The sequence below is a fragment of the Ranitomeya variabilis genome, chromosome 1 (genome assembly GCF_051348905.1).
Source record: "Ranitomeya variabilis isolate aRanVar5 chromosome 1, aRanVar5.hap1, whole genome shotgun sequence".
NCBI classification, from domain to species: domain Eukaryota; kingdom Metazoa; phylum Chordata; class Amphibia; order Anura; family Dendrobatidae; genus Ranitomeya; species Ranitomeya variabilis.
Genome location: NC_135232.1, coordinates 119,042,622 through 119,056,681, shown reverse-complemented (window position 1 = coordinate 119,056,681; position 14,060 = coordinate 119,042,622). Strand labels below are relative to the sequence as shown.

Genomic DNA, 14,060 nt, shown 5'->3' with positions numbered 1-14,060 from the left:
ACGATGTTGTCGTTGTGTGCCATTTCATCGTTGCTGTGTGCCATGTTGTCCTGGTGCGCCATGTCATCTTTGTTGTGCACAATGTTATGCACCATGTCATTGTATGCCATGTCGTTGTTGTTGTGCGCCATGTCATTGTTGTTGTGCGCCATGTCATTGTTGTTGTGCGCCATGTCATTGTTGTTGTGCGCCATGTCATTGTTGTTGTGCGCCATGTCATTGTTGTTGTGCGCCATGTCATTGTTGTTGTGCGCCATGTCATTGTTGTTGTGCGCCATGTCATTGTTGTTGTGCGCCATGTCATCGTTGTTGTGCGCCATGTCGTCGCTGTGTGCCATGTCGTCGTTATGCGCCATGTCATCGTTGTTGTGCGCCATGTCGTCGTTGTGCACCATGTCATCGTTGTTGTGCGCAGTGTTATGCGCCATGTTGTTGTGTGGAGCGTGAAACATTGCAGCGTGAGCATATCACAGTTGTGAGGACTGCTGGGTACATTGTGTGGCCGGTGTAAGGTGACTGGAGTTGGTGGAATTTGCTGTTTATTTGTTGTTAGGACAGTTTTGTGAATATTTTCGTTTTGTGAATATTTTCCGGCTTAGTCAGAGCTCGTTTCGCAATGTTGTCACACTCGCTCATAAACTTCATTGTGTCTGTGTTGGTTAAGGAACATCATACCTAGAAATGGCCTCATGGTCAAATGTCCTCAAGCTTTGTTGTTCTGCAGCATTTTCTGCTTCAACCTGAACTGAAATTTATTAATATATTTTTTGTAAAAAAAAATAAGATTTTCGTGCGGCTAGTGACTAAGGTACAGGCCAGAATAAACAGCACATTATATAACTCCACTACATGCGCGGCCTCAATGAAACATATATAGGGGAACCACAGGTGCCAGCTGGCAATGACCCAGAAATATATTGGCCTGTGCAGTCAGTGGAGATTTCTCCTATAGTGACTGCACAGGGAATATGTTTTTCGGTAATCCCTATCTGGTTCCTGTGCCGCCTTTAGTTGGGTTGCGCTATATTTTGCTCTGTTCTGTATTTTAGTCATTGTCCAAACATTTTTATTCGGCCACAAATTTTGTTTTTCTCGTTGTTTGCTGCTTCAGTGATTTTAGATCGTTAGCCGGATGTTTCTTTGGTCACTGATGGACAATTCAGAGTTTCATAACTTATTAACTTTTATTGATAAATGCATCAAGTTTATGTAAAGGCTCAATATTTACAGCGTTGTACCTTACTTTTCAAGACTTTTGCCCTTCGCCCTGACTGCTGGATATCGGCTCCTGGGCCAAATCCTGACTGATGACCCATTCTCGTCCAGGCAGTGCTTGGACTTTATCACAATTTCTGTGTTTTCTTTGTTCAGCCACTTTTTGGGGAATAACCACAGGTTCACAGTGGGATTGAGATCTGGGGAGTTTCCTGGCCAGGCCCCCAAAATGTCAATGTTTTGTTCCCAAAGTTACTTGGTTACCTCTTTTTCCTTGTGACCTGGTCTGCTGGAAAAAGCATTGTTCGTCACTAAATTGTTCCTGGAGCGCCGGGAGGAGTTGCTCTTGGAGGTTGTGTAGACCCCATTATTTTATTTATGGCAGTGTTCTTCGGCAAAATTGTGAGTGATTCCCCTCCATGGATGATGGATGAGACGCTCCAGCACATGAGTATTCTCAGGATGCTTTAATGTTGGCATGACACCAGACTCGTGCTAGCGTTCTTCTTTTTTTTTTTTTTCGTGACAGTCACTCTTCTAGATGTCCCAGCAGTCTGAAAGAGCCTTCATCAGAGAATACAAGTTTTCCTCAGTCCAATCCCTGTACTTCCTGCAAAATCTGTCTGTCCTTGATGGTTTTTCTTGGAGATGAGTGTTATTTTTTTTGTTCTGCCGTTCAAAGGCTGTGTGCCCACGATCAGGAAACGGCAGCGCTTTGGACACAGGCTGTTTTTGCTGCATCCAAAATGCTTCGTTCTGATCACACAGGTAAATCCGCATGTGTTCCCTGAACAATGCAGATTTACCGCATTCAATACTTTTCTATTGTGGAAGCTTCTATTGTGTAGACGACTGTCTCTGCAACAGACATTGACATGCTGTGGCATGTAAACCGGCGCCGCGGGTTACTTTACACAGCATCAGATAGAAGCACAGTGGGCATGGGATTTCTATAAATCCCATCCATTGTGTTAGTAATGTAGAACGCAGCGTTTTGGGCACAGTGCGAGTGTGCTGCGTCCAGAACGCTGCTATTCCTGATCATGGGCACGTAGCCTAAATCCTCTGTCGCACTGTTCATTCAAGGGTAGTGACGCATGCCGCCCTTCCTGAGCATGGAACCGGTCACGTGAAAAAATGCTATTAACCTGCAGATATGGGGTTCATTTGCAGGCTAATAGCGTTCTGAACCTGCCTGTCACTAGCACTTGACCCACACTGCCGGGAGGAAATAAACTTGGAGCATTCAGGTCTCCGTCACAGGGGTGGTGCCAGCGCGGGTTCACTCACCGTTCTGTGTATAGAGTGCGGCGGCTGTAACCGCGCCCCGTGCACTGACTGACAGCAGCTCAGCATTACGGCTGTCAGTCCGTGCTGAGGGCGTGGTTACAGCCACGGTGAGTGAACCCATGCCACCGCCGTCACTGAAACCTGAAATCTGCCAGGAGGAATAAAGTTAATTTTCTCCCGGCAGCGGCGGCTTAAGTCCTGAAGCTTACTCATGCTGTGGATTACTCTGCAGATTTTTCCGGACTGATTTTGGTAAATCCGCAGGTTAACCGCACTGCGGAATTACCGTGGATTTACCACAATTTTTTTGCGGATTTTGTGCGGATTCCACCTGCGGTTTTACACCTGCGGATTCCTATTATGGATCAGGTGTAAACCGCTGCGGAATCTGCACAAAGAATTGACATGCTGCGGAATAAACAACACAGCGTTTCCGCGCTTTTTTTCCGCAGCATGGGCACTGTAGATTTTGTTTTCCATAGGTTTACATGGTACTGTAAACTCAGGGAAAACTGCTGCGAATTCGCAGCGGCCAATCCGCTACGGATCTGCAGCAAAATCCGCAACGTGTGCACATACCCTCAGAATGCTATTAACCTGCAGATTAACCCCATATTTGCAGGTTGTTAGCATTTCTCCGCATGACTAGTTCCCTTTAACCGATTCCCATAGTTGAACCCTCTTTAGGAGACGGTCCGGGGCCTTCTTCACTGCAGTTGAATCTCTGAAGTTCTTGATGATATGATAAATGCTTTACATTTGCAATTCATCTGATCTCTCTTCAGAGAAGTGCAGGGGATTATGATAATAACGCTGGGATATTTTTTAAAAAAAGTTGTGCATGCTATTTTTTTTAAAAGTTTTGTCCAGTCTTCTGTACAAATCTGCAGGCACTCTACGTGTGAATGCTCACATTGCATGCACAGTGCGCTGTGGGGATTCTCTGGTGCCGGCGGTCATGTGACTACAAGTATGTGATCTGCATACTACTGGGCACATTCCGACTAGACTTTTTCCGGCTTCACTCAATACACTTGCATTGTGCAGGGCTGCTCCCATCTAGTTGGGATGTGGAGTGTGCAGATTGCATGCTTCTGGTCGCAAGACCCCCAGCATGGGAGAATAGTGATGGCAGACTTGTAGGGTAACGCCGGACAATGTTACCTATGTATGATTTCCATCTCCGGAGAGGTTCACTGTAGTGATCTTATGATATTTGCTATTACTGGTTTAGCAGAAATGTTTCCGCTTTCCTCTTCAGATTTTTAGGGAAGAGCATGCCTTCTGGCCTTGTGTCGGGGCTCTGTAACAGTCGGTGGCGGAATCACTTGTGTAGTTTGCAGTAGGGAGAATGCGCTGTACAGTTATCAGGGTTTCTTTATTATAACAGTGTGGAAAGTATGTGAATTAATGTGCGGAGCATATGTGTCATTGCATGCAAATGCTTTTGTTTGGCTTCTGCAGGAAGGACTTTACAATTTTGTGTGAGTTACAGAATGAAGTGAGAAGGAGTTATTTTTTGCTGTTTGGTGCTAAATCATGAAACAGCGGAACAGAAGCATCAGCTGCCTGAATTATCAGTGCTTAGCTATGCACTAGTCTGAGGCTATATAATATATATACGTGTGTGTGTATATATATATATATATATAGAGAGAGAGAGAGACACAGTCATTACAAGAGAACTAATGCGATGCAGTTCCAAAATTACTCAATTTTGTGTGTATAATATATGCACCAAACAAAGTGAGAAACTATAGTTTGCATTGACTCTTTTGTACTGATTGCGACTTTCTGCATATGTTATGCTGCAGAGCTGAATTCATAATTATATAATTCTGCTTGATTGGACTTGGAAATGGAGCCTGAATGTGGTTGTAATAAAAGCTTCCACTAGAGTTCATAATGATGGGTAAATTCTAGTAATATTGTGTACCCATGCCTTATTAACCATTGTAGGTCAAATATTTCCAATTATTGTAGGTCAAATATTTCCAATTAATTTTCTATGCATTGTGGCCTTTGTCATTTTCAGTTTCTCGCAGTCATGAAATGCAGAGCTTGCCATCAAGAGGTCCTTGTAATGCATCTTTATGTGAAGAGTCTCCTTTAAGAATCTCTCATTTGCTATGCATAAGTTTAATTAAATGTATATCCGCTCTCATCGTTTCTAGTGGTATAATTGAAAGGTTGGGTAAACTGACCTCCAAAAAGCAGGATATAAATAAGTGAGTGGCCATCTGTTACCACTACGGTCTGCAAGACACTTTACAAGTGCGTTTCCACCAAGATAAAATAATATACTTAAAAAACACCAGAAAAAATTATAAAGTTGTGATGTTCCCTCCTCGTTTTTTTTCTTTTTCTTAAATTCAGTATTTAATAATTTCAGTAAATGTGCTGCTTTGTTGTTTTGTTTTGTTTTTTTGTCCTATACACATTGGATTTTGCTATTTGGTTGCTTTATAAACCTTTCAAAATGTTAATGATTTCTGTGTGATACAGTACATAGGAAATATTTATCTTTCTGTTTATCATGTTCATTTTGAAGCTGTTTCTACATCATTGCTACGATATGTCATAACATTATGATCTTTTCGGGTTAGTCCATTGGACCCTCACCAATTCAAAGAGTAAAAGAATTGAGGTGACATGGTCCTGCAGAGCGGCCGTGTGGGCCACCCCATGGTTCAGTAAGTGATGCTATATCCTATTGTGTTACGTAGTCCATTTCAGGTCCTGGTGACCACATCACTCTTGTGTCCCTGGGCTTTTATATCTTGTACTTTTTGTGCTTTTGCATATAGTAGTAGATCAGAACTAGCTTTCCTTTCTCTAGTAAAGTTAGTGTGTGTGTGTGTGTGTGTGTACGTGTATGTGTGTAGACGTGTATGTATGCATGCGTGTATGTATGCATGCGTGTATGCATGCGTGTATGTATGTGTGTAGATGTGTATGTGTGTGTATGTATGTGTGTAGACGTGTATTTTTGTGTAAACGTATGTATGTGTGTGTAGACGTGCATGCATGTGTGTAGACGTGCATGCATGTGTGTAGACGTGCATGCATGTGTGTAGACGTGCATGCATGTGTGTAGACGTGCATGCATGTGTGTAGACGTGCATGTATGTGTGTAGACGTGTATGTATGTGTGTAGACGTGTATGTATGTGTGTAGACGTGTATGTATGTGTGTAGACGTGTATGTATGTGTGTAGACGTGTATGTATGTGTGTAGACGTGTATGTATGTGTGTAGACGTGTATGTATGTGTGTAGACGTGTATGTATGTGTGTAGACGTGTATGTATGTGTGTAGACGTGTATGTATGTGTGTAGACGTGTATGTATGTGTGTAGACGTGTATGTATGTGTGTAGACGTGTATGTATGTGTGTAGACGTGTATGTATGTGTGTAGACGTGTATGTATGTGTGTAGACGTGTATGTATGTGTGTAGACGTGTATGTATGTGTGTAGACGTGTATGTATGTGTGTGTAGACGTGTATGTATGTGTGTGTAGACGTGTATGTATGTGTGTGTGTAGACGTGTATGTATGTGTGTGTAGACGTGTATGTATGTGTGTGTAGACGTGTATGTATGTGTGTGTAGACGTGTATGTATGTATGTGTGTAGACGTGTATGTATGTGTGTGTAGACGTGTATGTATGTGTGTGTAGACGTGTATGTATGTGTGTGTAGACGAGTATGTATGTATGTGTGTAGATGAGGACGTGTATGTATGTATGTGTGTGTGTAGATATGTATGTATGTGTGTAGAAGTGTATGTATGTATGTATGTATGTATGTATGTATGTATGTATGTATGTGTGTAGACACCAGACCAGGCTCCTGTGAATCTTTTTCTCTCAGCTTTAGTTATTAAAAGTAGCTGAATAGAAAAGTGCTATAGGATAGATGACAACTGAATGCTCATCTGGCCTGCAGCTAACTTTCCTGATTCCCCCCACACGTGAACGTTTGACTCAACCGAGTGTTTTACCTGCATAAAATCCTGACCAAATCCTGATGCAATCCTGAACGTGGACACATACCCTTAGAGGTCAAACAGCCACGTTCAGTGATCATACCGATTTGTGACCTTTGTCAGCTATGAAATACACCTGACACTTGCTCACGATGGTGTCATACATGTACGACGGTTTGCAGGAAATCATCTCCCACTGTGCCATTTATGTGCTGCAGATGGACTGAATGAGTAAAAATGTCACCTTTCCATATTCATCCTACCACTAGCAAGCCAGCAGCTCCAGAAACGCACACATCCACTTCGACACATTGGGCTCCGGTGTGACCCCTCCATTCCGACGCACTGGGCCCCAGTGTGACCCCTCCACTCTGACGCACTGGGTTCCGGTGTGACACCTCCTCTCTGACGCACTGGGTTCCGGTGTGACACCTCCTCTCTGACGCACTGGGTTCCGGTGTGACACCTCCTCTCTGACGCACTGGGTTCCGGTGTGACACCTCCACTCTGACGCACTGGGCTCCGGTGTGACACCTCCACTCTGACGCACTGGGCTCCGGTGTGACACCTCCACTCTGACGCACTGGGCTCCGGTGTGACACCTCCACTCTGACGCACTGGGCTCCGGTGTGACACCTCCACTCTGACGCACTGGGCTCCGGTGTGACACCTCCACTCTGACGCACTGGGCTCCGGTGTGACACCTCCTCTCTGACGCACTGGGCTCCGGTGTGACACCTCCACTCTGACGCACTGGGTTCCGGTGTGACACCTCCTCTCTGACGCACTGGGTTTCCGGTGTGACACTTCCACTCTGACCCACTGGGCTCCGGTGTGACACCTCCACTCTGACGCACTGGGTTCCGGTGTGACACCTCCACTCTGACGCACTGGGTTTCCGGTGTGACACTTCCACTCTGACGCACTGGGCTCCGGTGTGACACCTCCACTCTGACGCACTGGGCTCCGGTGTGACACCTCCACTCTGACGCACTGGGCTCCGGTGTGACACCTCCACTCTGACCCACTGGGCTCCGGTGTGACACCTCCACTCTGACGCACTGGGTTCCGGTGTGACACCTCCACTCTGACGCACTGGTTTCCGGTGTGACACCTCCACTCTGACTCACTGGGCTCCGGTGTGACACCTCCACTCTGACGCACTGGGCTCCGGTGTGACACCTCCACTCTGACGCACTGGGCTCCGGTGTGACACCTCCACTCTGACGCACTGGGCTCCGGTGTGACACCTCCACTCTGACGCACTGGGCTCCGGTGTGACACCTCCACTCTGACGCACTGGGCTCCGGTGTGACACCTCCACTCTGACGCACTGGGCTCCGGTGTGACACCTCCACTCTGACGCACTGGGCTCCGGTGTGACACCTCCTCTCTGACCCACTGGGCTCCGGTGTGACACCTCCACTCTGACGCACTGGGTTCCGGTGCGACACCTCCACTCTGACGCACTGGGCTCCGGTGTGACACCTCCACTCTGACGCACTGGGCTCCGGTGTGACACCTCCACTCTGACGCACTGGGCTCCGGTGTGACACTTCCACTCTGACGCACTGGGCTCCGGTGTGACACCTCATCTCTGACGCACTGGGCTCCGGTGCGACACCCCTACTTTGACACACTGCTCTCCCAAGAATGTCTCGGAAGTTCTGGTGCCCTGCGGACTACAGATGACCGAATCAGGGGCACCTGATCTAAAGGATCATGCCTTCAAACTGTTCTTTCTACAATAAGAGAATGAACACGGGGATTTTACCAGTAAAATCTGTCAAATATCTTGAAACAGGACAACAAGTAGATTAAATATTGTATAACCCTTTTTATTATTTTAGGGAATTTATTAATCAGGGAATTCTAACAGGAATGGTGCAAAGAGTAGTAACTAAGCTATTGGACATTGTGAGCATGCCGTCTTGCTTGATCTGAGCAGCGTTTGGGTCGTACAGTTATTGTTTATTGGGGTTCTTTAAGAGGTTGCCCTTCAAGCAGATAAAAATAATTTTTGCAATGCTCACATAATGTAAAAAAAAAATTGTTTTTAATCAATCCACTGCAGCTCCCATTCTGAGGCTTACCCAGGCCCTGTTGGTCTTTACGTTGGCCAAACTACTACTTTCTACAGTAGTCACCTACATAACGCAACGGGAGCTACAGGGAAACCTTTTTTTTTTTTTTTTTTTTTTTTTTAAACCAGTCTTTTTCAAACTATCATCTGTCAAACCCCTATAAGACCAATTTCTTCCAAAAAGAAAGTTGCACCTCTCCATTGTTTTGTTTAGTTTTTTTGTTTTTTTTTAGTTTAGGGTATAGTCTGCATCTGCTAAATAAATTCTGGGGAAACTATAGGGATTGTGAAAATGCCCGTAAATTATTATTTATGGTAATTGCCTTACTTTGTAGTGGTTTAGATCGTGCTCTGCTTATTTGCTTCCCCCTAATATTTGTGTAGCTGATCCCATCTGTTAAGAAATGCCAAAAAGTAAAAAGAAGTTGCTGCCATTATTCCAATTCCCCGTGGGACAGATTTTTGTCTTTTAACCAGTGCCATTTGCTTCTTGTGCATGTATTCGATTCGGATTGGAGATCCATAAAGTGCAGGCAATAAAGTCTGATTAATCAGCAGTTGATGCCGTTGCCTCCCACACCCTTAAAGGAAATCTACGGCTTAAATAGCCATTGATTTCCCATGAATAAGTCGGGTGTTACGCAGCTCATGAGCTTGGAGCATCGAGATACTTGTATTTCTTCGCAGTGTTTCAGTGGAGCCTGCGTTCTATAAAGCTTCCCGGACGGTTCTTCAGTGTAAATATTACAGGTCACTTCCTACGGGGAACAAAACAGATTCATCTTGGATAGCAGATGTTTGCCGACTCTTCCCTGCTCTGTATTATTCATAGCCTAAAATATATATTACATAATCACTTATTAAAATTCTCCTGATCCTCCCCTAAATCTCGCCACATGTCAGTTTTTGCACTACTCGTATTTTGTGTAAAAAAAAAAACCATCTGCAGCTTCTTTTGAACGATACTTCCTCCCATTCCCATGTAATCCTTCTTGAAACTGTGCAAGTGAGGATTTTGACCAAATCATCACTTTTATTCAGATTTATTTTCTAACATTTAAGCTATGTACATGTCAATGCTTATTGGATGAAGCAGATCGGGTGATGTGTATTTATATAATGGGGAGAAGGTGGCCTAAGAATATCAAAACTCTTCATCAAGGTGTGCAGAATTATTAGGCAGCTTATTTTCCTCTGGTAAAATGGGCCAAAAAGAGATTTAACTGACTCTGAAAAGTCAAAAATGGTTAAGACTCACGTAGGGAGGCAGCCAAAGATTTGAGAAGACTAAATCGTGAAGTGACCAGAAAGCCATTATCCTCCAGTGCTGTCACATTCCCGACCGACATCCTCCCTGGAGGCCCAGAAAGAAGTACAAGGTGTTTAGTGCTCAGAGACATGGCTGAGGTAAGGAAGGCAGAACCCGACCACCACTGAGCAAGACACCGAAGGAGAAAGGCCAAGACTGGGCCAAGAAATATCTAACAACAGATTTTCCAAAGGAATTATTAACGGAGAAGATGAGTGACTTTTGACAGATGAAGTGGGTGGATTAGTAAAGGGCATAGACCTCCACTTCAACTCCGATACCATCAAGGTGGAGGTGCGGCCATGATATTATTAAAGATGAGCTAGTTAGAACTTTTTGAAGCTGAACTCAACTTGCAAACCTTGTGTCAAGTTTTAGAAGACACTTTCTTCAAGCAGGAAAAAGTCTGCACCTTTCACGAAAGCCATGATTTTTATGCAGGACAGTACATGCATGCGTTAAAGTCCTTCACTGCTTGGCCTTAAAGTTGAAAGAATAACAACATGGCCCCTTCCTCACCTGACCTAAACCCTATTGAGAACCTATAAGCCCTTCTTAAACAGGGTATTTACGGTGAAGGAAAACAGTCACATCTCTGCGCATGGTCTGGTAGGCTGTGGTTGGTGCTGCCCAAAAAGTTAGTCATCAAGAGATTAAGAAACTGACAGACTCCATGCATGGTAGTCTTATGGCTGGTATTTAAAAGAAGGGCGGCTATATTGGTCACTAATATTTTTTTTTTTAAATGTTACAAATTTTATTTTTGTACATTGTGAGTTATTTGATTATTATTCTCACTGTAACAGATGAAAATGGACAATTGAGATAAACTTGACTGAGATCTGTACACAGTGCACAGACTGGCCGGCGGCTCTCCCGATCCGAGCGTGCATCTCTATAGAAATACAATAAGCTGTCACACTCGGGTTGGGAGAGCACTGCGTTCCAATCTCAGTCTGATTTATGTGGCCGTCTGACTGAAATCTTCGTGTTGATAATATCACTGTGTATGGACACAGCCTGTTGCCAAAAGGAAAGATCAGACCGATGGCAATAGAAAGCGCCCTATTTTTTAGATCCGTAGTTGTGCCAGTTAGTGGGCTGCCAACCGATGACTTGTTTCACTTGTGTGATATGGTGGTACAAGGGTGTCTTCAAGGAAACCCTTTTGGCTTACAATTGGTTAGACCACAGAGGGGTGTACTGTAGAACTTTAGACTATGCCCTGAAGTGCATTACAGAATAAAGTCTGAGCCCCTAGGATACAGTTATACTGAATGTGGGAAGTTCACTGGATGTGGGTAGTGTATGATCTGTGGTTCTTCTCACGATACCATCTTTCTGGACTTGTTTACTTTGGTCAACAGTTTAAAGGAAGTCTGTCAGCATAAAATGATTCTTCAAATCAAGCTAGAGGCTCGGTGCACCCTTGGTGTGGCCAAACAGTTCAGTGAACCTTCCCACCTACTTGTTTCCCTCTACACCCCCCTCCTTTTTGATTGACAGATCTGGTTTTACCAGAGCCATACAAGGGCTGAGATGGAAAACCATAAGGTGGGAAGGGGTACTGAACTTCTCGGTCATGCTAAGGGTGCACCGGGCACCTGTGCTTGGTTTGACAGTCATTTTGTGCTGACATACTCCCTTTAAGCACATGTTATATTTCTGCTTGCATTTCTACACCAGGATATGCACAAGAGATTTCTATAAGGATGACGGGCGTTTATTACTAATCTTATTTACTTTCTCCTCCCTGCTCACAGTGTACCAGTAGCTGACATTTCAGGTTTAGTAAGTCCCAGGTTTTGTCTTCCAAATAAACTTAATGTTAGTTATGTAAGTGTTCGGGATTTGTGCTTTCCAGTGGGTGTGTAAGCTCTGATCCACGGTAATATCATAGTAACAACCATGTATCACAAGGATTTTATAGGGAACTCGAGGCATTGTCCTGGATCGGTGGGTCCCAGAGGTCAGACCACGACCAGTTATGTCACCTGCTAATGATGAGCTTTAATATTACAACGTGGGAATACATCTTCAACCATTTGCAGCTGGGACCAATGTTACACGTTTGATAAATGCAAGTAAAATCTGAAATTCTAAAATAAATATTCTGCTGCTCCATATCCATATAGTTTTGGGAGATAGACGCCTGGCACATTGTGAAAATGCTACTAGTTCTTCACAATCATGGGTACGTTTCATCTAATTCTTGTCCTGAAACATTACTTTTTTTTTTCTTTAGAAGAAAAATTGAGTAAAGGTTGATGATCGTAATAATAAATCTGACCCGATATGAGCTGAATATACAGAACACCTTCTAAAAATAAAAGTTTAAGATGTGCAGTGTCTATACTTGTCATGTATGTCTACTTTGGCACTTGTCATTGGATAATCACCGGACTATATATACCAAAAGTCTCAATCCGGTTACCAGTAAACATCCAAGTCAAAATCAACCAATGTTGACTACTTATTAGGTTTTTTTTTTTTTTTTACTAATCAAATAAAACCCCCTAGGTAAAAATGATCAGATGATTTGTCACCGGGTCACTGAGGGCTGTACGGGGGATAGATGACCTGGGCTGTGGAGTCGGAGTTGGAGCCCGTTTTGTTGGAGTCGGTGTCATGGAAATTGAGGAGTCGGAGTTGGAGGTTTGACTAAGGCTACGTTCACATTTGCGTTGTGCGCCGCAGCGTCGGCGCCGCAGCGCACAACGCAAACAAAAACGCAGCAAAACGCATGCACAACGCTGCGTTTTGCGCCGCATGCGTCCTTTTTTAAATTGATTTTGGACGCAGCAAAAATGCAACTTGCTGCGTCCTCTGCGCCCGGACGCGGGCGCCGCAGCGACGCATGCGGTGCAAAACGCAAGTGCGACGCATGTCCATGCGCCCCCATGTTAAATATAGGGGCGCATGACGCATGCGGCGCCGCTGCGGCGCCCGCCGCGAATGTGAACGTAGCCTTACCGACTCCACAACTCTGGCAGGGCTGTGGAGTCGGAGCCCATTTTGGTGGAGTTGGAGTCGGTGTCATGGAAATTGAGGAGTCGGAGGTTTGGCTTACCGACTCCACAGCCCTGTAGATGACAATAACGGGCTGTGTCGTTCCTTCCTGATGTCACTTCCCCTACATAGACACAGGACAAGGAAGCACGATAATACTTCACACCCACTTCACACCCTAATGCTCCCCTCGCTGCTCACCTGTTCTATTGCCACAGCTCCCTTTGGCCTTTTCTTTACAGGTCCATGTCATGCGCCCTCCTCTACTGCCATCTACTCTCCGAACTGTGCCCTTTGGCGTTGAGTAAGTCTATGACGTCATGACATTCATTGCCTGAGGTCTCGTCAAAAGCGGCGGCGCAGAGTGTAGATGGAGGGAGAGGGCATGACTGTCGGGGAAGCCGGAGGGAGCTGTGGCGGCGGGGCTGCTATGTGGCATTTTTTTTTTCTGGAGAGACATTTGGGCATTGTAAAGCACATTCGAATTGCATTGAATACATTCAATGTGAATTTTCTGGGCAAATTTATTCAAATTGCTGAATTACAATTTTTTCCAATTTGCCTATTACGAACATACACTGTGCTGTGATGGAGAACGCTTACAGGTTCTCTGTACTTCTGGTGGAATGATTGGTATATGGATATTGCATGATGCCATGACCTGACGACTAAAGGAAGAGATGTAAATTGCTGCAGTTTCTGTCCTCACCAGTTATCAAGTGTGTAAGTATAGGTAGAAGTTCTGTAATAATTAGAAAAATGGAGTCAGAGGGGTATGAGAACCAAATCATCAGCCAACAATGCGTACACCAAAAAGTCTTCATAAGCCCCGTGTTCAGTGCCCGACCTCTGCCACCCTAAAAATAAGTATGTACATAGTCTAAATTCAAGTATTCACACTCTCTGTACATAGGGGTCACTTCAAATATTCATTCCCTTTAGTTATTTCGATAATTTAGCCAAAAAGTAGGGAGGAGTTGTTTGCTTCTCCAGCCAGTATAGTCGCGTTGCAGACATATTCCTGGTGCGATCTCTGAGCCTTGCTGGACACTCGCCAAGTAGGGCTGTTAATGCTTCCCCGTAATATCATCTCTAAAATGTCTTCATTCTGGATGACTTCTAAAAAGAAACGGGAGCTTTGCAATAATTTTTAAATTCTATAAAAAA

General features: G+C 44.6%; 1 protein-coding gene across 3 annotated transcripts in view; it reads left to right on the top strand.

Moving 5' to 3' along the window:
* SSBP2 (single stranded DNA binding protein 2) overlaps positions 1-14,060 on the top strand; it is a 196,710-nt gene that overhangs the window by 76,059 nt on the left and 106,591 nt on the right. The gene's annotated exons all lie outside the window — the stretch shown is intronic.